This window comes from Hyaena hyaena, unplaced genomic scaffold (genome assembly GCF_003009895.1).
Source record: "Hyaena hyaena isolate Hyena2069 unplaced genomic scaffold, ASM300989v1 scaffold_106, whole genome shotgun sequence".
In the NCBI taxonomy this organism is placed as follows: domain Eukaryota; kingdom Metazoa; phylum Chordata; class Mammalia; order Carnivora; family Hyaenidae; genus Hyaena; species Hyaena hyaena.
Window position 1 is genome coordinate 990,678 of NW_024080738.1, and position 21,603 is coordinate 1,012,280.

Consider the following 21,603-nt stretch of genomic DNA (forward strand, 5'->3'; position numbering starts at 1 on the left):
TTTTTAAAAAGTCTGTCTAGGAGTGATTACGCCTAGTGCTTTGCAAATACTTGTATTTCACAATCTTTACAACTCTGAGCAGTTAATACTCCAGTAAGGGGAGTGGACAGAGATATCAGAGAGACTCTTAAGTGCCCCAAACAGGGACTGAAGGGCTACGATTCAAGGTGGATCAGACTCCACAGGCTGTATTGATTCCTCTGCTCTGTACCCTAAACATATAATTGCCCCATGAATATGACTTGGCCTCGTTAGTTTTTTTTCATGTAGCAGTGTTGTGACTTTTGATGTTAATAAATGTACTGTGGTTTTAATTTTCACATCTGTGAAATGTAATTTTGGTTTGAGGTTCCTCTTCAGAGTACAACCCAAGACAATAAAAGCAATGTAGTATAGAGAAATGAAAAATTAAATGAATTTAGCCAATTTCATAAAATTTGAACCCAAATTGCCCTTGGTTACAAAGTTTGTCTTTTTTTTTTCTAATTACCAAAATACTTAACTCAGTTATCCACTTAACTTTATATATGTACATGTTTAGCTGTGTATGTACATATACCTGCAGATTGCAGTTTTTAATTACCATAGTTCTGCCAGGGAGCATGTACATGCTTTTTTTCTTTTGACCTTTTTCTTGCTTATTTTTCCCTTTGCTTGATTGTATCCCATCATGCATAGTTAAGCCTAGGGTATGCAAGTCTTTCTCTTCTTTAAATTATTTCATCTAGGGGCACCTGGGTGGCTCAGTCAGTTAAGCCTCTGACTCTTGAGCCCAGCTCAGGTCGTGATCTCACAGTTGGTGAGATCGAGCCCTGCATCAGGCTCTGCATGGATGGCCCAGAACCTGTGATTCCCTCCCCCTCTCTCTGCCCTTCCCCCACTCACGCTCCCATGGTGTCTCTCTCTCTCTCTCTCTCTCTCTCAAAATAAACGTTAAAAAAAAATTATTATCTCATCTAGCCTAACTGCACCTCTTCGAGTTCCATGCCACAACTCGCACCCCAACTCCCCGGGAGCGCAAGTCCGGCTCTTGCCTTTGGCGCTTGCTGCAACATTATCACTTCATTGGCAATATTCTCACTTGCTGAAAGCCAAGCTCAGCTGTGAAGGAGAATCTGTTTAGGCATATCAATATCAACATTGGAAAGATATTTTCTATGTCTCCTGAAAAGAACTCAAGTCAAAAGCACGTCGCTCTTTAATCCCCTGGATCTTTATAGATGAAAAAAAAAAGAAGTTCAAGTGCCCTTCATTTTTCTCACTAATGCATCCAACAAGATCCTTTTACTCCTTTTAAGGAGTGCCATTTTCACTTTCATAAAGAATTCTCAAACCTATTAGCTGCTCAGATCTGATAGTTTGCTCCTTTCTGCAGGTCAAGCTGAGCAAACTCCCACTGCAGCAAGCCACCAGGAACTCCGATACTGAAGATCACCATATTCCCTTCCAAAAAGGGCCTGGAAAGTGCTAGCAACTCCCTGTTCCTCGTAACCATCTCCAACTCCCTCTCAAGGAAAGGGCAAAAGTTCAGTAAAAATGGCTGGCATCGTAGATTTTTTTACTGAAATAAAAATGTATACTCATGTTGGATCAACTGTGTTTTAGAGTATGTCATGCCTTCTCTCAGGGGTAAAAACATTTCAAGGCAATTTCAATAAGCCAGATTTCAAGAAACTACCAAAACATTTTTTGTGAGTTGCTTTCATTTTGTCTGAATGTTAGGATGTATTTCAACACTTGGCTATACCAGAATGTGTAGGTTTGTCTGTCATTTCATAGCCGTCAAAGGGAAGTTCTTATTTTAAACCTCTACATCATCAGTAAATAGTTCTAATAATAAAAGGCCTAAATTTTAAGCCCTCGGGGACATCAAAGTATCTCATTTACTATGTTGTCCCAGCTCTGCCAGCACATTGCAAAACAGAGAGGAAAGAGGCAAAAGAGGGTGAGAACAAAACGGAACATTGTTATTTGGTTGTTGACAGATAATAAGATTATAAAATATTTAGTTTAAAACCTGTGGGCTGTCTCAATAAGTGAAGCAAGAAAGGGTGGGGGAGCTTCTATTTTAGGATACATCTTATACTTGACCCTTTTTCCTCTTTAAGTAAATGTATTCCTCCTCACCCCTAGCTCAGAGCACTGTTACAACATCCTTAGGAAAGAAAGCAGTCATTTAAAAATGGAGTTAAATGTCCACATGTCAGCCTTGTAATGACCTTGGGAGACTTAGCTCCAGTTGTACAAAATCTCATAATATGGACCTCGCAGAGCTTGGAAAATAACAAACCCCAACGTTCTTTTTTACTCTCCTAAATATTTTTACTTGTTACGGTCTCCTTGAGCAAGTGTTGGCTCTGATAAAAGGGCAACAGGCCTTTGCCTAATGGCCTGAAGTTTGATAGCCAAAAATAAACACGGGGGGAAAAAAATCATGACTTTCAGATGCATGACTTTGAGATTTGGCCCAGGCTGAATTCAAGTTTACCTTTGCACTATAAAAAAAAAAAAAAAGTTTGCTAGGCAAATGGGTAAACAGTAGAGTTTATCTTACTTAACAATGAATGTCAACCATCCAAGATCCGGTAGGCTCAAAATTGTTTATTCACAAATAACAAGAGCATTGCAAACACCTATAAAAATTACCTAGTTTGCACAACCTGATCTTTTGTGTTGGTGTATTTTAAAGTTATGGAAGTTTTCTTTAATGCTTATTTATTTTTGTGAGAGAGAGAGAGAGCACGTGAGCGAGCATGTGGGGGATGGGCAGAGAGGGGAACAGAGGATCCGAAGCAGGCTCTGCGCTGACAGCACCAAGCCCAGTGTGGGGATCCATCTCACGAACTGTGAGATAATGGCCCGAGCTGAAGTTGGACATTCAACCGGCTGAGCCACCCAGGTACCCCTAAAGTTATAAAAGGCTTTAAAAGTTACAAACTTCTTAAAACTTATGAAACTTGTAGAAAAGTTGTGATGAGATAGATAGATAGGAGAGAGGGGGAATGTATGTATGTATTTATTTTTTTTAATGTTAAATTCAGTTGGTAATTCGAAAGTGGAGACCGTTAACTAGGAAGCATTTGGAAATGTACAAGGGTACTTTTGGTTTCTCAGTGACAGAAGGGGGGCGTGCAGGCAGGGAGGTACTGACATTCAGTGCCAGGAGCTAAGAACATGAAACATCCTGCTAAGTTTGGGATTGCCTGAACAACCAGGAAATGCCAATGGCGCTGTCACCCTTGAGAAACACAAGCAAGCCACCTATTACAAGTAAACGAAGTGTTGTGAAAGTGCAGAGGCGGAGAAGTCTAGGGGTTCTGTGTGGACCGTGGGGCCACACAGCAGGAGCTCACGTCGAATTTCTGGCTGTATGACCATAGCCATGTCAATTAAGAGCTCTAAGACTCAGTTGCCCCACCTGTAAAATGGGCATACTAATAATACCTGCCTCACAGAATTTTGTTTAAGGATTAAACAAGGTAAAGTATATAAAGTGCTTGGCACACGGTAAGCTCTCAATGTTGGCTGTTGCTATTACAAATTTACTCAAGTCCTCCATTTTACATTAATTGGAGGGGGTAAGAGGATGTACAAATATATTCTTTAAAACCTGAGGCTTCTACAGTTAAAAATATTCAGTCTGGAATCCATTATGTGTCTAAAGATGTTGCATGATGACGGCAGCCATGTTGTAAGCCTGCTCTCAGTCATTAAACGTTTATAAGGTGAAGGGCTGCAGAGGAGGTCTGACCAAATTAGAATGGTGGGTTTGCACAGTGGTGATCACAGCTGAGGAGATGCAACTGAGGAGAGATTCTTGCTAACTTAAAACCTGAGGGAAAGCCAACTCCAGAAGACAAGCAAGTTAGAGAACACTTGTGGAACACTGCCCTTCCCTGTGGTCGGTAAGGCTTGAGCCTATCAGTGGAGACTTGGGACATTCTGAACAGTTAAATCCTTCTTTCTATGGAAGAGGAGACTCCCTGCTCTGCAGTGAAATCTTGGATTTGTTGTTTGCACACAGAGTGCCTTGTATGTGTAACACTCATTTTTAACTGTAATTCAGTCTTTTGAACCTGTAAAGGAAAAGCCAATAAAAACCAGTTTTAATTCTATTAAGAACGTAAAAGCCCAGGGGCACCTGGGTGGCTCTGTCAGTTAAGCGTGCAACTTCGGTTCAGGTCATGATCTCGCCGTCCATGAGTTTGAGCCCCACACAGGGCTCTCTGCTGACAGCTCAGAGCCTGGAGCCTGCTTCAGATTCTGTGTCTCCCTGTTCTTCCCCTATTCATGCTCTGTCTCTCATTCTCAAAAGTAAATAAACAAAAAAAAATTTTTTTAAAGAATTTAAAAGCCCAAAAGTGAATATTAAATTAATCTTAGTATTTTATATATTAAAAACAACAACAATAACAACTCAATCCAAGCAAGAATGAGGTTAGTGCCCATGGGAAGAATGGAACAGCTTATCATAGGCGGATGACATGCGTTTTTCTTAAGTACAAATTATGCAGGAACTAAAAAGACAAAAGGGTACCAGTCACCCTTCCAATTTGCTAAATCAAAGTTCTGTCAGATGTTTTAAGTGATGATTCAAGTGATCAAATGCTTTAATCACAAATAGATTTTAGTAATATCGCCATTAGTAGACGTCCAAAAATAGCAGCAATAGTACTATGTTGATTCATTCTCTTTCCAAGACTGAATCACAAAGTACAAAATCTTGTGAATTGGAATTGATGACAACTATTCTGTTCCCCTATCTGTCCCTCTTGGTGTCTCTTCTACCCCCTAAACCTTCACATGGCTCAAGATTCAATATCCTCCATTATGTTCTTGAGCTCTACCCTTGCATCAGGCACACATATCCACTACCTGGACACGATCTTAGAGTCATCTTACTGGCACTACTGTGAAAGTCTGTCAAACCTCTGTCTCCAGCATGGTCCCCTTGCTTGCCCTCTAGTCATCATGTTTCCAAGAACTATTAGAAATTGCCACTCAAGGGGTGCCTGGGTGGCTCAGTCTGTTGAGCATCTGACTCTTGGTTTCAGCTCAGGTCATGATTTCAAATTTCATGAGCCCCACATAGGGCTCCATGGTAGCAGTGTGAAGCCTGCTTTGGATTCTCTCTCTCCCTCTCTCTCTCTGCCCCACCCCCTCTTGCTCTCTCTGTCCCTCTTGAAATGAATAAACAAACTTTAAAAAAATTTAGGAATTGCCACTTAAATACAAAAATTCTACCCTAAGGGGAGCCTGGGTGCCTCAGCCGTTTCAGTGTCCACTCTTGATTTTGGCTCAGGTCATGACACAAGGATTGTGGGATGGGGTTCTACACTGGGCTCCATGTTGAGTGTGGAGCCTACCTGGGATTGTCTCTCTCCCCCTCCACTCCAGAAAATAAATAAATTTTTAAAAATCTGCCTTAAAATGCACACATTTCCTTCTTACTTCTCACATCCAAACAATCAACAAATCTGGTCTATGTTCAAAATATATTCAGAGTCTGGGGGCGCCTGGGTGGCTCAGTCAGTTAAGTGTCCGACTTGGGCTCAGGTCATGATATCACGGTTTCTGAGTTTTAGCCCTACGTTGGGCTCTGTGCTGACAGCTCAGAGCCTGGTGCCTGCTTCGGATTCTGTGTCTCCCTCTCTCTCTGCCTCTTCCCTGCTGGTGCTCTGTCTCTTGGTCTCTCTCAAAAATAAACATTACAAAATTTTTAAAAAAGAATGCATACTAAAATTAAAAAAAAAAAAGAGTCGGAGGCTTAACACAGTGAGCCACCCAAGTGTGCCTATGCCCCTCCCTTTTATTTCTGCGGCCACCACCCTCATTGATGACAGCACAGGTTGGAATCGGAGACTTAGGTTTGAATTCCATCTCCACCATTTCCTAGTTATAAGGTCATGGGAAAGTTCATCTGGGATGGGGATGGGGAGGATGTCTCAGTTCTTCATTGGTCAAGTCACACCTACTTTGCAGGATGGTTATGAGTATTGAATAAGATAATGTATCTAAAGCATATATTTGTGCCTGACACATAGTAAGTGATTAATCTAGTCCCTCGTGCCTGATCCATGGCAATAGATTTCAAACTCATATTCCTTCTCCTCGTCTGATTGCTTTTTAGTACTTCATATCATCACTGCCAAAAAATATTTTCCGTAAGTATTGCTTTGATCATGCTACTCAATTACTCAACAGCTTCCAAAATATTTTTATAAATAAAGTAAATTATAATGAGTGCCTACTATGCCTCAGGTACTATTTGATGTTTTTCATAATTTGATAATTTAATAAAGCCAGACCAATTCATCTGGCATTCAAAACTTACCCAAATTTGCCTCTCTTCTTCTTAGCTGTGATGGTTAATTTTATGTGTAACACTGGATAGCTAGCACAGTAGCTAGCTATTTGGTAAGCATCAGTCTAGATGTCACTGGAAAGGCATTTAAAAAATTTTTTTAATGTTTATTTTTAAGAAAGAGAGACAGAGCATGAGCGGCAGAGGAGCAAAGAGAGAGAGGAAGACAAAGAATCCAAAGCAGACTCCAGGTTCTGAGCTGTCAGCACAGGGCCCGACGTGGGCTAGAACCCACCAACCGAGAGATCATGACCTGAGTTGAAGTTGGACCCTTAACCGACTGAACCTAACCCAGGCACCCTTGGAAAAGTATTTTCATTTTATTTACTTTATTTTATTTTATTTTTTATATTTATTTATTTTTGAGAGAGAGAAAGAGAGACAGAGGGAGACAAGGTAAGGGCAGAGAGAGAGAGAGAGAGAGAGAGAACCTGAAGCAGGCTCCAGGCTCTGAGCTGTCTGTGGGGCTCGAACTCACAGACTGTGAGATCATGACCTGAGCCAGAAGTCAGACTGAGCCACCCTTGTGTCCCTGGAAAGGTATTTTTGGAGGAGATTAATATTTCAATCAGCAGACTTTAAGTAGAGTAGATTATCCTCCATAATGTGGGTGGGCCTCATCTAATCAGTTGAAGACATTAAAAGAAAAAGATCAAGGTCTCCCAAGGAAGAAGGAATTCTGCCTCAAGACTGCCTTCAGATTTAAGCTGCAATCTCATCTCTTCCCTGGATCTCAAGCCTGCTGGTCTGTCCTGCAGAATTCAGACTTGCCAGCCTTCACAATCATTTGAATCAATTTCTTAAAACCATCTCTTTCTTTCTCTCTCCTCTCTCTCTCTCTTCCTCTTCCTCTTCCTACTTCCCTCCACATAGACATCTGATTAGTTCTGTTCTCTGGATGATCTTAATACATTAGCCATATCAAGGCCTATCAAGACTTGTCCCATATGGCCCATCTCCTCCCTAAGCTGTCACCATTCTAGTCAGAAGTAGTTAATTTTTTACTATAGATTCCTTGGATTCTTCAAAACCCCTTCTTATGGCATTGACTTGTATTTGTAATAATTTCCTTACAAAGAAGTATGCTATCTCACATCTGCCACTGAGCTACCTAGCGAAAGTTACCTAATATCTCTGAGCCTCTGTTACCTCATGGTGAAACGAGGACAGTGATTTTCTTACTGAATTGATGTACAGGGAACGTACATGCTCACTGTGAAATACACAGCACAGTTTGAAAGCTGAATTTAATTCCACCAATCTCCAGGAAGCTTGTGTGGAAGCAAGCCGTATTACGTCCTGTCAGGCTCAGGCGTGAAGACAGATCTTCAGGGTTAGGTGGTGGCTGATAATCTCAGAGCATATCCGATCTGTGGTTCTAAGATTCAGCATGCGAGGAGGTAAGCGTGTAAGGTAGACCTACACTCAAAAGATCAACCCAAGACATAGACTGTTGATGAGGCTGAATACTCAGGATCTGGGGCACCCACCCACCTCGGGAGGGTGCAAACAATCACCAATATTTCAAGTAGATGGAATGCTCAGGTCAGGGAGTTCTCTTTTCCTTCAGCAAGTAAACCCCAGAATTTTAGCAGGACATACGGACTCTCAGAATTGATTCCATCATGCAGACTCCCTTGCATTTGAGTGTTGCACGGTCGTAGAGTGGGAGCAGAGCAAGGTGTGTGAGTTGGGTATTGTAACTTTAAAGGGAAAGAGCATGTTTCCCTCCCCCATTTTTTCTATTTTTCTGCTGAATATAATGAGACATCTTGGATCATGATGACAAGGACCACGCCCGAGCAGAGCAATCAGAGTAAAAGCCTGGGTCTTGGTCATTGTAAAGCTGCTATATTGGCCTTGAACTGCCTAAACTTATACTTTAATATTGTTTGGTGTTAGGACAGCCAAACGAATAGACAGCAGATTACAGGAGAGTCTGTTAATTGTTAAACAGTAAGATTTTTCAGATATAGTGTAGGTAGGAAGGACAGGCTAAACCTATAGACTATGCTTTCCCTGGGAGGTGCCAGTCTTGGCTCCCAGCTGTGGCCTGAAAATTACTCCCTTACTTATGGCCACAATTGCTGGATGCCACAGTCAGAGCTCCTGTGACTGAGCTCCCTTGTGTGGTTTGATCCAGGGCTGTGAGGGCCACTTTTGTACTCCTTGACCCTTTCCTAGGCAAGCTTGATTATGTGTTGGCATGTTGGAATTTCATTCTCGAAATTCTCTCCTGCCTTCTGACAGAAAATCAGAACTGGAGACTTAGATTTCAGAGACCACTGTAGTGAATGAGGAAGAACCTGTCTGGCCCTAGAAGCCACCAGGATGATCACTGATTTAGTGCTTTGCATGTCTTTGCCCCATGAATATGAATGTTAGCTTGAGGTCAGCACTTAAGAAGTTTCCTTTACTGGAGTGGCTGGATGACTCTTGGTTTCGGCTCAGGTCATGCTCTCACAGCTCGGTTCATGAGATTGAGCTCTGCATTGAGCTCTGGGCCGATATCACAGAGCCTGCTTGGGATTCTTTGTCTCCCTCTCTCTCTCTCTGTCCCTCCCCACACCTATCTCTCTCAAATAAACATTAAAAAAAAGGGGGGGGAATTCCCTATATTAAAATGGAGAACTCCTTTATCATTAGATATCTTGAAACTCATTCTGGGTCCTATACACACTTTGCAGATTTTCTCCACATTGCAAAAACTCCAAAACTGATAAATGTAAGCCTGTTTCTATTTCTTCCTGTGATAAAATATACATAAAATAAATTTATTATTTTCACTATTTTTAAGTGTGCAATTCAGAAGCATTAACTACATTCTCATTGCTGTCCAACTCTCATCGCTCTCCATCATCCCCAACTCAAACAGTGTTTGGATTAACTCCCCATGACTCCCTCCCCCCAGACCTTGGGAACCACCGTTCCATTTTCTGTCTCTATGAATTTGACTATTCCATGTACCACCTATAAGTACGAGGTATGGAATCATACAACATTTGTCCTTTTGTGACTGGCTTATTTCATTTAGCAATAACGTTGTCAAGGTTTATCCGCATTGTAGTGTTTGTTAGAATTTCATCCCCTTTTAAGGCTGAATAACATTCCACTGCACTATCCATTCATCTGTCAATGGATATTTGGGTTCCTTCCATATTTTGACTGAATAGAAACTTTTGCAGCTCTGAACATGGGTGTGCATGAACATTTATTCAAGTCCCTACTCTCAATTCTTTTGGGTATAGACCTAGAAGTGGAATTGCTAGATTATATAGTAATTCTATGTTTTATTTATTTATTTATTTATTTTTGAGGAACACCATACTGTTTTCCACAGCAGCTGCACCATTTTACTTTCTCATCAGCAATAAACAAGGATTCCAATATCTCTACATTTGTGCCAATACTTGTTATTTTCCCTTTTTCCCCCTTTATGATAGCCATCCTAATGGGTATGTAGTGGTATCTGTCCCTCATTTTTAATGCCCTCAGTCAATCAGAATTTTAGAAGCTCCTACCAGGCAGTGTTAGTGTAAATCTTCTAGTTCTGACTATATCCTTTGATAAAGTGGTTAATAGAGGAGTTAGATATGGAATGAACTTGTCCATTGGTTTTCACACCTCATTCCTCAAAGCTCCTTCCCCAGGATTCAACCAAACTATTTCTGCCTCTGATTTCATTGGTTTTATATAGTCCATATCTGAGTAAGACTTTGTTTGATAAGAGTTACTTGGCCTAGAAGAGAAGTTTGTAAATTTCAACCTAGTCCACACTCTCTAAGGTTCAAAGAGATTAAGTGATGTTTCCAAGATCTTTCAGCCAAGCAGTAGCAGAGATAGGATTTGAACAGAAATGTGTCCAATGAGATGGAAAGCATGCCTGGTTACAGTCATGACTTATGCATTCATTTCTTCAACATATATTACACACATAATATAACCGCAAAAAAGAATTCACTTACAAAACAGACTAGACGTGGGGTGCCTGGGTGGCTCAGTTGATTGAGCGTCCAATTCTTGACTTTGGCTCAGGCCATGATTCCAGGGTTGTGGGACTGAGCCCCACGTTGCTTAGCGTGAAGCCTGTTTAAGCTTCTCTCTCTCTCTAAAGCTAAAAAAACAAAAACAAAAACAAAAACTAGACTAGACTTTACCTTTCTCTCCCACCAGTTCAACAGGGGAATGAAACATGCTCTGGTGGGCACTTTCATCTTAGTAGACAAGAGACCAACAATAACAACAAAACTTCATTCCTCCTAGAGTAATTCACGTGAAACAGTTATGTTGGAGATGTGTGGGTAGAGTCGAGTCAGTTCTTTCTAAAGAAAAAGAAGTATCAGAAGTCAAAATTTAAAGATAGTTATGGAATTAAAAATATTTCTGTAAAACACACTGCACTAATACCATAGGAGATACAAAGTTGAAGACGACGGCACAGGCCACACTTTGAAGACACTTACGGCTTAGGACAAGCATCCAAATTACCACGAGCAGGTACTGCGAATACTTGAAAGGCCTGGATAAAATAACAGTGCTGAAAGTTTTTTAGAGATTTAAAAAAGAGACCGATCACATCTGGTTGGGGAAAATCCAGAATGGCTTTGCACAGAACTTTGGGAAAGAGGATGTAAGGGAAGAACGCCGTGGTACATGCTCTAAAAGGAGGGTACAATGTTCAGCAGGTACAATGGGAAGCGAGGGGGGGTGAGGCCAATTCAGGCAGGAGCAAGGATGTGCAAAGACACTAATGAGGACAGTCACAAGTCATGTTTCAGAATGTTGACTTTAGGTAGAGAATTGGCTATATATAGAGTAGTTGCATCTAAAATGATGAGTTGAGAAAATGTTGAAGAAACTGCCTAGAAAGGCGGGCTGTAGAATTTATGCTGCACTAATTAGAAAGATGAGGAGGAGTCATCAAAGGCTTTTTAGAGCACGGCGATTTCGGGACAGGTTATACCAACTAGCAGTTTCTCTGTGCCTCAGGTTGTCATATGCAGAATGAGGGGTATGTGCTAAACGCGCTGCTTTTGGAAGATTGCTCTCCCTTCAAATGTTCTATTTCAAAGCGGACAGGGACAACAATTATGGCTGTATCAATGAGGCAACTTGGAGCAACAAACTTAAATATTTCTGCACTGGAATGAGTACAGAATGGATTGGAGCTAGGGTTACCTTTAGGAACTTATTACAACAGTCCAGGTAAAAAGTAAAGGCCCATAACTAGGACAGTCATGAGACGATGCACATAGTAGAAAAGCACACAGGAAGAAGGTATAGGACTTTGCAACAGATGGAGAGGAAAAGAAGAAGAAGGAAGGGAACGAAGAGGAGGGGAAGAAGAAGAGGAAGGGGAAGGAGAAAGAAAACGAGAAGGAGAAAGAGATGGGTAGGGCAGCATAGATAAGCATGACTGAGCTTGGAGCAACTGAATAATTGGAAGAATGATGGTCATATTAACAGAAGTGGGGTAAGTTAGGAGAAGGAGCTGGTTTGGAGTTGGGGTTATGGATTTGGCGTAGGATCTATTGATTTTATAGTATCAGTGGCCATCTGGGTCAAGTCACCCAGCAGTTAAATTAGCTTGAAGCTGGGGCTACATTCCAAGGAACCAGGTGAGAGTCAAACCCAAAGGTAAAAGAGGGAGACAGCAGACTCCCTGCCTCCTTAGACAGGAAGCCTTGGGAGACAGTCATGTTTAAGAAAAACCTAGAACGATGAGACATGATTAGGTTGATTACAAGGATGCTTTGGAAATCCAGGGGTGCCAGATAATAGTATTGGGTCATCCAGATTCACTCCCCACCAGTCTTCATTCTGTTTGCAGCCCCAGAGGCTGCCCTGTATGGCTCCATGTCTTTGGCTTCAGGATGGGTTTAATCAAAGGGGTATCTAGCAAGAGACCCAAAGGGAAAGGACAGGGAGAGGTTGCCATGGGGTGGATCTGACCCTTATCCAAAGGTCACTCAGGGCTCCTTTCAAGGCACCTGCTATGCATGGTTCTCTATGCTTATGGGCTCCCTAACTTTCCCTTGCCTTGTCCTTTTTAAGACCAAGAATGCTAACTGCCCAGCTTCTGCCACATCCGCATTAATCCTATCCATATGGCTCCCTTCACTCTGCCTGCACTTTTATGACTAGTCCCTTAGAAACATTCCTAAGTTGTCCTAATTTAAGGGTTGTGTTTTCTCTTGTTGGGACCCTGATTGATATATCTCCTAAACTCTAATATGAACAGCAAGTATTGACGAGCAGTCTGACTGGGAACACTGAGGTTGCCCTAGCCTCAATCAATAGCTCTTTTTATTTCCTGGAATCAACAGCGAAATTTAATTTCAGTCATAATTCTAAGTAGTTCTTGGACTCCTACCCAGATCCTGCTTGCAACTGATTAAAAAGAACCTTTGGTAATCAAACTAAGCTAGGCCTAAAACCTACAACACCCTTTTTGACAAAGATGCGATCTATGCATAGACAGTGAGTACACCTAGAGAAAAGAGAGAAGCATCGCTGATTCTTGATGCGCTCAAGCTGGGCACATCTGGCATTCTTGGCCAAATGCTCAAGATACAAAAGAATCCCGACTCCTTGGCCATGTGATACCCTTAGTGCTGCCCAGAGGTCAGTGGCCATCCGCTATTGGTGGCCCTGCTTCTCAGGGACTTCTTGACTTCCAGAGCCATCTCTTACACTGAGTTTCTAGCTTAAAGAAAACTTCCAAGACAAGAATATCCAAACTCCAGGTATCTAACCACATCAATCCTGGGAGCCTGTAGAGACAAACTGAGGATTTAGTTGTCTTTTTCAGAGACAATATTTTAGTGATGAGAATTATAGTGGGAAACTCCTGTAAGCCCGGGATAAGGAGGGGCATGGAGAGGTTGGTTATGTTTCTGAAACTTGACCTGTCCCTGCAGTGTTGAAGAAATTTCTAAGGACGGAGTTGTCTGGCCTTAGCAGGGATAAGCTTTAGGTTTCAGAAGAGAAAAAGGTAGTCTCTGATAGTCAAGGAAACATGTCTAAGTGGTGAATGAGCACAGGCTCTGAGGTTTCAAGAGCAGCTGGGGTGGGAATATGGAGCTGTGGCTCATCTTATTGTCACATAGAGGCAGACTTCTGAGGCCTCTGTGTATTTCTTTGGTCACTGATCAGACCTGTACTACAGCTTCCCTGATCCTGAGAAAATACTGAGCGAGCCATCTCAGAGATCTCTAAGCTCTTCAGCCTTGCAGGGCTTGGTGTGTGTGTGTGTGTGTGTGTGTGTGTGTGTGTGTGTGTGTGTGTGCAGATTTCTGATGAGTGACAAGTCCTGCTGTCAGGACTCTGCAGCAAGAGTCTTAGGCTGGCAGATGCTGCTAGAAAAGCAAGTACCTTCCATTCGAGGCAGTGCTGCTGGCATTTCACAACTGAAGTAGGATATACTCTGGGGCAGAGCCGTGGTTTAGTGTTGGAGAGAAGAGTGGCTTGGCAGGTAAACTTTGACCCCTCAGCTTAAAGAGGAAGCTACGGGGAAGGGATCCTGACTTGTGAAACAGGTTTCTGGGGTTGCTTATGTTATCTTTGGTCTCATGGTTCCCATAATTATTAGTATTCTCAGTCTCACCTTGAGGATGTAGGAGTGAGAATGTTATCTTAGCTATTGGCAGTTTGATGGGTATGTTTTAAGTTATTTCCTCTATGCATTTAGTACCTTCAACAGAAATGCGTGCCAAGGTTTGCTATAAATAATCTTGATCAGGATAATCAAAAGCTGTAGCCATGTAACTTTCAATTTCCCCTTTGTTTTGATTTATATCTACAATGTTCTTTGAGGTACAGCTACCCTTCTTTGTTACTACTAATTCCTTGACCCAGAATCCTCCTGACGGGTATGTATCATTTTCTTTTCTTTCCTGAATGTACATACATGTTAAAAATCTTTCTCATAAGTGGGGAAATTTATAGCAAACAGAAAATGCTGCATCGGTTCAAGTTATCAGAGAAATCCTGAAGGAACTGAAGCAAGTACATTCAGCTAAGCTGAGCAACAGCACCACAGTGGTAATTCTGGGGAAGAAAAGGGAGAAGCATGACTGGGAAAATATAGAACGCAATAAAAGGGCAGTCTCAAAATGATAGCTCTGTGATATGAATGTGATATAAAATTCATTTCTAATAATCAAATGTCTCATTTGCATAAGTACTTATTAAGTATCAGACGCTGTTCTGAGCACATTGCCTACATTATCTGATTCAATCCTCACATCGACACTCAGGTAGGTACTGTCACTATTCATATTTGCTGGATGGTGACACTGTACCCAATTCACACTGTTTGTAAATAGTAGATCAAGCATTCAAATTTAGGGGCCAGCTTGGAGACTGGTTACTCCTATGCCCATGTGAAAAAGATGGTGCTCTCAAATTAGAGAAGATATGTCTGTCTGTGTGTGTGTGAGAACGAGTGCACGCGTTTGTGTGTGTGACTAGTTGGTTTTCTTACAAAGAGATATTTTGCAGAGATGTGTGCAGAGATTAGGGAAAGTGCCCAGAGCTAGAGGCAGTAGAATTATCACCCCCATACACCCAAGAGGGCAGGAAAGTTGGTGGAACTCTAAAGGAGAGAGAATCATGCTATTCTGTTGGCAGACATGGCCAGCCATGTGCTAGGACATGCAGACGCTGATTGTTAGCATCTTTGTCCAAGTCTGCATTCAGTGATGTCACATTGGCAGCCATATTGGTTGTGATGCTAATACTATACCACAGAACTCAGCAAATACTAGGAACGAGAACCCTCCTCCTGCTTCTTTTCAGAGAGCCAGTTGTTACATATTTACAAGCACACTGCTGGATACAGCCAACCAGAGGCGATCTCTCAATGAGGAAGCTGAGAAATCTCATACCTCGTCTTGCTCTCGAGATGGAGAGAGGCCGAAACTCAGTAGGAAGCCAGGGAACACTGAAGCCAGAACACTTTGCTCTGTTCAAACCATCCTCTAGGGGAGATAGCAGGTGGAGGAGGGTGGAGACTAGATAGATACCTTCCACTCCAACCTTATTACCCCTGATTTCCCACATCAATGGAGGTAACTTTGGCAGACAATTGGAAATATTGGATATTCTAGTAGGGCCAGCAAATTAGTTCATTTTCTTATTTTTTTTAAACAATAGAAACTGACTCTAAGTTAATTTTATTCACCTTTATTTTTATTTATTTATTATACATTACATATAATTTTATACATAATTATTAGTTATTATGATATTATTTATTAGAAAGTTATGAGATGGCTCAGAGAATCAAGAAAGGACCTAAAGAATGAGGCTCACAAAGGGCAGAACCGGGGCAGCTGTGGTTTATCTAAGTGGTAGGAAGTAATCAATGATCCCTTCAGAGCATCTCTGTTGAAATAAATCCCATTCCATTTTTTTTAACAGTCCTTCAGTTACCCTGCTTGAGACGAACTTAGAATAAAATTTGATTGGCCAGCTTAAGTCAGTGATTACTCTTGGCAAGTAGAAGACAGGGTTCCTTGACTGACAGTCCCACTGAGACTCTTATAATAAGAAGCCAGTAATTTCCAACAAGGAATTTGGAGTGCTCTTGAAAAGGGGGAGGGTGAATGGGTGCTGGGAAGCCAAGGAACAGCAAATGTCCACTACCATCCAGGACATGACCTTGCTGCAGGGTCCCTCCTGAGTTGGGGGGCAGAGACCATTAACGTGGAAGTAACTGAGAATTAATTGTCCTTTAAAAATCTCCAGGCATAATGTCAATAGTTCAGAATGTAACACTATTTGACATTAACGGAGTTCACACTGAAAAATCACAGTTATGTAAATAAATGTCGGAATGAAAATGAATAGGAAACTGAAAGAAAAGCTGAGATGTGCTGATTTTTAAGGAAGATCAGACGTCACTGTTTTGCCAAACCTGATGAACAGATAAGTATGTTCCAGCAGCATTCAGAGTAAGTGGAGATTTTACAGTTCAACAGGGAGCCAGGCAGTAAGTAGAAAGGGTTTGTAGGAGACTTTGTGGAGCACAGAGTGGTAAATATGAGTTCAGAGAAAATGCTGGACCTCCCAGGCTGTGGCCCCCGACCTGCATTGTCAACCTGCTCTTTCCTCCACTTCATGCTCTGCTGTCCTTCAAGACCCAACACACATATTTTTTCTTCCAGAGCCTTCCTGGACCAACTCCATCCAGCCCAATCCATAATCAAATACCATTTCTTGTCCCATGAACTTGGCCTTCCCAGATGTCCCCTTATGTTGTTACACAGCTCCCGACTTGTGCCTCCTGATCTTCACCTGGGGTCTAGGAATAATGAAAGGAGGGTCTGTCTGGTGGCTAGAAGTTGGCTGTTGGAGATTTCATGTAACCTTTACAAAATATGTTCTTTCTTCCCTTTTCTAGTTCCTCATCCGCCAAAACCTTGAAAATATGAAACTTAACAAGGGTTTGTCCCTCCTCTCTCTTTATTTCCGACCCCACAGTGTTCTTGAAAAAATGAATGAGAGTAAACACATAAAAGGCCACATAAGACTTAACACTCGGATGTTTTAATTTTGTCTGATGCTCTTTGCCCTATCAGTCAAGACCTGCCAAGCACATAAGAAGAATCTTATAATGGTTGCAATATCGGTAATATTTGTCTCCTGCTGCATGTTCTTCCTCAATGATCTCATCTACTTGGGCAGTTCCAGCTGTGATCTTTAAGGGCTAACTCTCCATCTGCCTCCAGCTGACTCATCTCCTAAGTCCCAGGCCCATATTTTCAACTAGATGTTGTGTAGACATCAGTCTTCACATGTCCTGGACTGAACCCATCCTTCCATACAAACCTAGTCCTTCTTTATACTGAAGCCTCTGACCACCATCAGAACTGGACTAGATGCCACTTATGCTTGAAATCTTGGAAATATTTCAGGCCCAGCAGCCTCCCCTCACTGTCTTCCACCCAGTAACCTGGTTGGCTCTACTACTATGTTCCTTAGTTTCCATTTTCTCTACAGCCTCACACCTGACCTTCATTCAATCTCAACCTTGCAAGAATGTCCTGGTTAGTCCCTCCATCTCTGCCCGTCACCTCAGCCCATGCTCTATGCTGTCATTGGAGTTCTGCTCCAAAGACACTGGAAAGATTGTGTCTAACCCCAGCATCCTCTCCACACACCAAAGTGTACAGTCTCCTTGCTCTTGCATACGAACAACTTGAGCTGTGCACAATTTGTAGCCCCAGTCAAACCTTCTGGACTCGTCTCCTCTACAATCCCCAGACCCGATGCCACCCCCTTATTTCACATTTCCAGAATATGCCCGCCACTGACACACCATTAACTTTGTTGAAGTTGTTTTCTTTGTCTTGAATAGCCTTGCCACCCAGGATCTGCTTCATCTGACATCTTCCAAGATATTTTACTAATCTTAACAGTTAACATCAATTGTTCCTTCAAGTAGTAACTACCATTTTAGAGAACTTGAGTCTGCCAGGGGGATTTACATACATTATCATGTTAAATCCTCACCCCACGTAAGTGAGTTAGGTATTACAGGCCCATGATCCCTTATCCAAAGCCTTGAGGCCAGCTGTGTTACCAACTTCAGAATGTCTAGTTTTTAGAAAGGTAATGTAGTGGTGTATGTCTCAGTTTCCCCATCTGTAAAATGGGGGGGGGGTATAAGTACTAGCCAAGTACCTCTCTCATGGGATTGTTATGAAATAGGCAATGTGTTCCTTCAGAGGGCCTAGTGAAGTGTCAATATTAAGTGCACTGTGGGGTCTATTTACTTGATTGTTATAAATAATATATAACATATAATAATTATAATAGTTTATGAACAAGAACTTAGTAGGAAAATAAATGGCTTTCACCTTTACAGTTACCTAATTTGTATCAGGAAAGTAACTTGGATGGTGATAAGAGCCCTCATTTTGCTGGGTATTGTGTTTCTTTTTCTTTCTTTACTTTCATTTCCTTCTGCTACTTACCACACCCTTTACTCAGCATTTCTTAGCAAAAATCTCAGGCCTCCTGCTACTGCAATCAAAAGGCTTCCTTCATTTTTCTGGCCCATTTTACAATTAATTCATATTTTCCTCTGGCAAAAAAAAAATTATGCTACATCATTATTCCTTCTTCTCTGACAGAAATACTTTATGACAATTATGCTAGTTTTTAGAAATCCAATGTAAATATCACCAACACACTCATTTGTTTTATTCTTTTATGGGACGCAGGAGAAACCAAGAATGTAGTGCTGCCTGGCAGGGACCTTGAAGATCAGATGGTATGCATGACCTTGGTCTATTTACTTATCTTTTCTACTTGAAGAAACAAAGAAGGGGGCTCCTTCTCAAGCTCACACAGCCAGTTAGTGACATAACGCTTGCTAGATCCCAGGTGCCCTCACTCCCACCTCCCTCCCCCAACCCCAAGCACCCACTGAACCCTCTCTGTCACCATAGATTATTTTCCTAGAACTTCATAAAAGTTGAATCAAACACAATGTATTTTTTTGACTCTGGCTTCTTTCACTCAACAGACTGTTTTTGAGATTCATCTACACTGCTGCCTGTATTCGAAGAGTGTTCTTTTTTATTGTTGAAGAGTAGTTTCTTATAAAGATATATCATGGTGTATTTATCCATCCTTCTGCTGATGGATGATTGTGTTATTTCCAGGTTGTTATTTTTTTTTATTTTTTTAACATTTATTTATTATTAAGAAACAGAGACAGAGCATGAGCAGGGGAGGGGCAGAGAGAGAGACACACAGAATCTGAAGTAGGCTCCAGGCTCCGAGCGGACAGCACAGAGCCCAACGTGGGGCTCGAACCTACAAACTGAGAGATCATGACCTGAACTGAAGTCGGCCACTTAACCGATTGAGCCACCCAGGCACCCCTTCAGGTTTGACTATTATGAATAAGACTGCTATGACCATCCTTGCATATGGCTGTTTGTAAATACATATTTTCATTCCCCTTGGGTAAATACTTATGAGTAGGCTTGACGGGTCATAGGATAAGTACATATTTCATTTTGTGAGAAATTACCATTTGCTTCCTATCTCCACCTAAAGTTGGGATTGTCAGTTATACTAGCCAGAGTTCTTCAGAGAAACAGAGCCAGTAGGCTATAAAAAGAGATTTATTATAAGGAATTGGCTTATGTGATTATGGAGGCTGAGAAGTCCCATGATCTGCCACCTGCAAGTGGGAGACCCAGGAAAGCCAATGGTGTAATTCAATCGGAGTAGGAAGGCCTGAGAATCAAGAGAGTCGATGATGTAGATGATATATATGATGTAAATATCAGTCTAGGGGGCTCGAGAAGATGAGATGAGATGAGATGAGATGAGATGAGATGAGATGAGATGAGATGGGATGAGATGAGATGTCCCCACTGAAGCAGTAAGGCAGAAAAATGGGGTGGAGGGTCCTCCTTCCTCTACCTTTTGTTCTAGTTAGGCCCTTAACTGATTGGATGATGCCTAAACACACTGAGGAGGGCCGGATACTTCACAAAATCCAACAGTCCAAGTACTAATCTCATCTGGAAAATCCTTACAGACATACTTAGAAATAATGTTTAGCTGAATACCTGGTGAATCCTCTAATCCAGTCAAATTGCCATGTAAAATTAACTCTCACATTAGTCTTTTAAATTTTAGTCTTTCTAATGAGTGTGAAGTTGTACTTACTGTGATTTGAACTTACGTTGTCCTTATGACTAATTTGGGTTTCCCTAATGAGTTTTCATGTGATTATTGGCCATCCCTTATACCTTCTTTTGTGAGGTGTCCATTCAAATCTTTTGCCCATTTTTAATTGAGTTATGTTTGTCCTTTGAATACTGAGTTACAAAAGTTCTTTATGTGTTCTGAATATAATTCCTTTGTCAGATATATGTGTTACAAATATATTCTTCTAAATAGGTGGCCTACATTTTCATATTATTAAAGATGTCATTGGAAGAGCTCATTTCAAGAATTTTAATGAGGTTGAATTCATCATTATTTTCTTGCATGGGTTGTGGGCTTTTTTTTTTGGTATCCTATCAAAACGCCTTTTAAAAATATATTCCAGTGTCACAGATATTTCTCCTATTATTTTTCCCAGAAGCTTTATTGTTTTAACTTTTGTATTTATGTCTAAGATCTATTTTGATTCATTTTTGCGGGTGGTGTGAGGTGAGTTGGGGTTGTTGTTTTTTCCATATAGATTTCTGGTTGTTTCAGCAGTGTCTGTTGAAAAGATTTTCGTTTCCACCGAATGATCTTTGTGCCATTGTTGAAAATCAATGGACCACAAATGTGTATCTCTGTTTCTGTGCTCTGTTCTATTTTGTTGATCTATATGTCTATTGTTAGGACAAATCACACTGCTTTGATTACTGTAGCTTTAGAGTAAGGCTTTAACTAGGGTAATATCTCCAAATTAAAAAAAAATTATGGTGGCTATTTTTGGTCATTTTATAATCAGCTTGCCAATTTTTACAAAAAAAGTTCTTTTGGAATTTTTATTGGAATTGCACTGAATCAATAGATCAATTTTGAACAACAGTCATTCTGAAAATCATTCATATTGGTAATATGAAGTCTTCTAATCCATACACATGGCATATTTCACCGTCTATTTCAATCTTTAAATTCTCCCAGTAGTATTTTGTATTTTTCAGTGTTTAGGCTTTGTACACATTTCATTTTCCATAATATTACAGTTTTATGGTATAAACACAATTCTAATTTTCTTTTCATTTTTTAAAAATTTTTTCTAGTTGTTCATTCTGTTGTATAGAAACACAATTGACCTTTGTATATTAACCTTATATCTTGAGCACTTATGAGTGCTAGTAGCATTTTCCTTGGCTCTTTGAAACTTTCTATGAGTAAAATAATTTCATTTGTGAACAAAGCCAACTTCACAACTCCATTTTCATTTTGTGTGCCTTCGTGCCTTCTGTTTCTCTCTTTCCTTTTTTTTTTTTTTTTTTTTTTTTTGCTTCATTGTCCTGCCAGAATCTCTAGCACAATGTTTAAAGAAATGGTGAGAAGGAGGTGTCTGGGTGGCTCAGTCAGCTAAGCATCCAGCTCTTGGTTTCAGCTCAGGTCATGATCTCACTGTTTGTGGGTTCGAGCCCTACATTGGGCTCTCTACTGACAGTGTGGAGTCTGCTTGGACTTCTCTCTCTCTCCCTCTCTCTGCCCCTCCCCCCATTAAAATAAATAAACTTAAAAAAATGTGA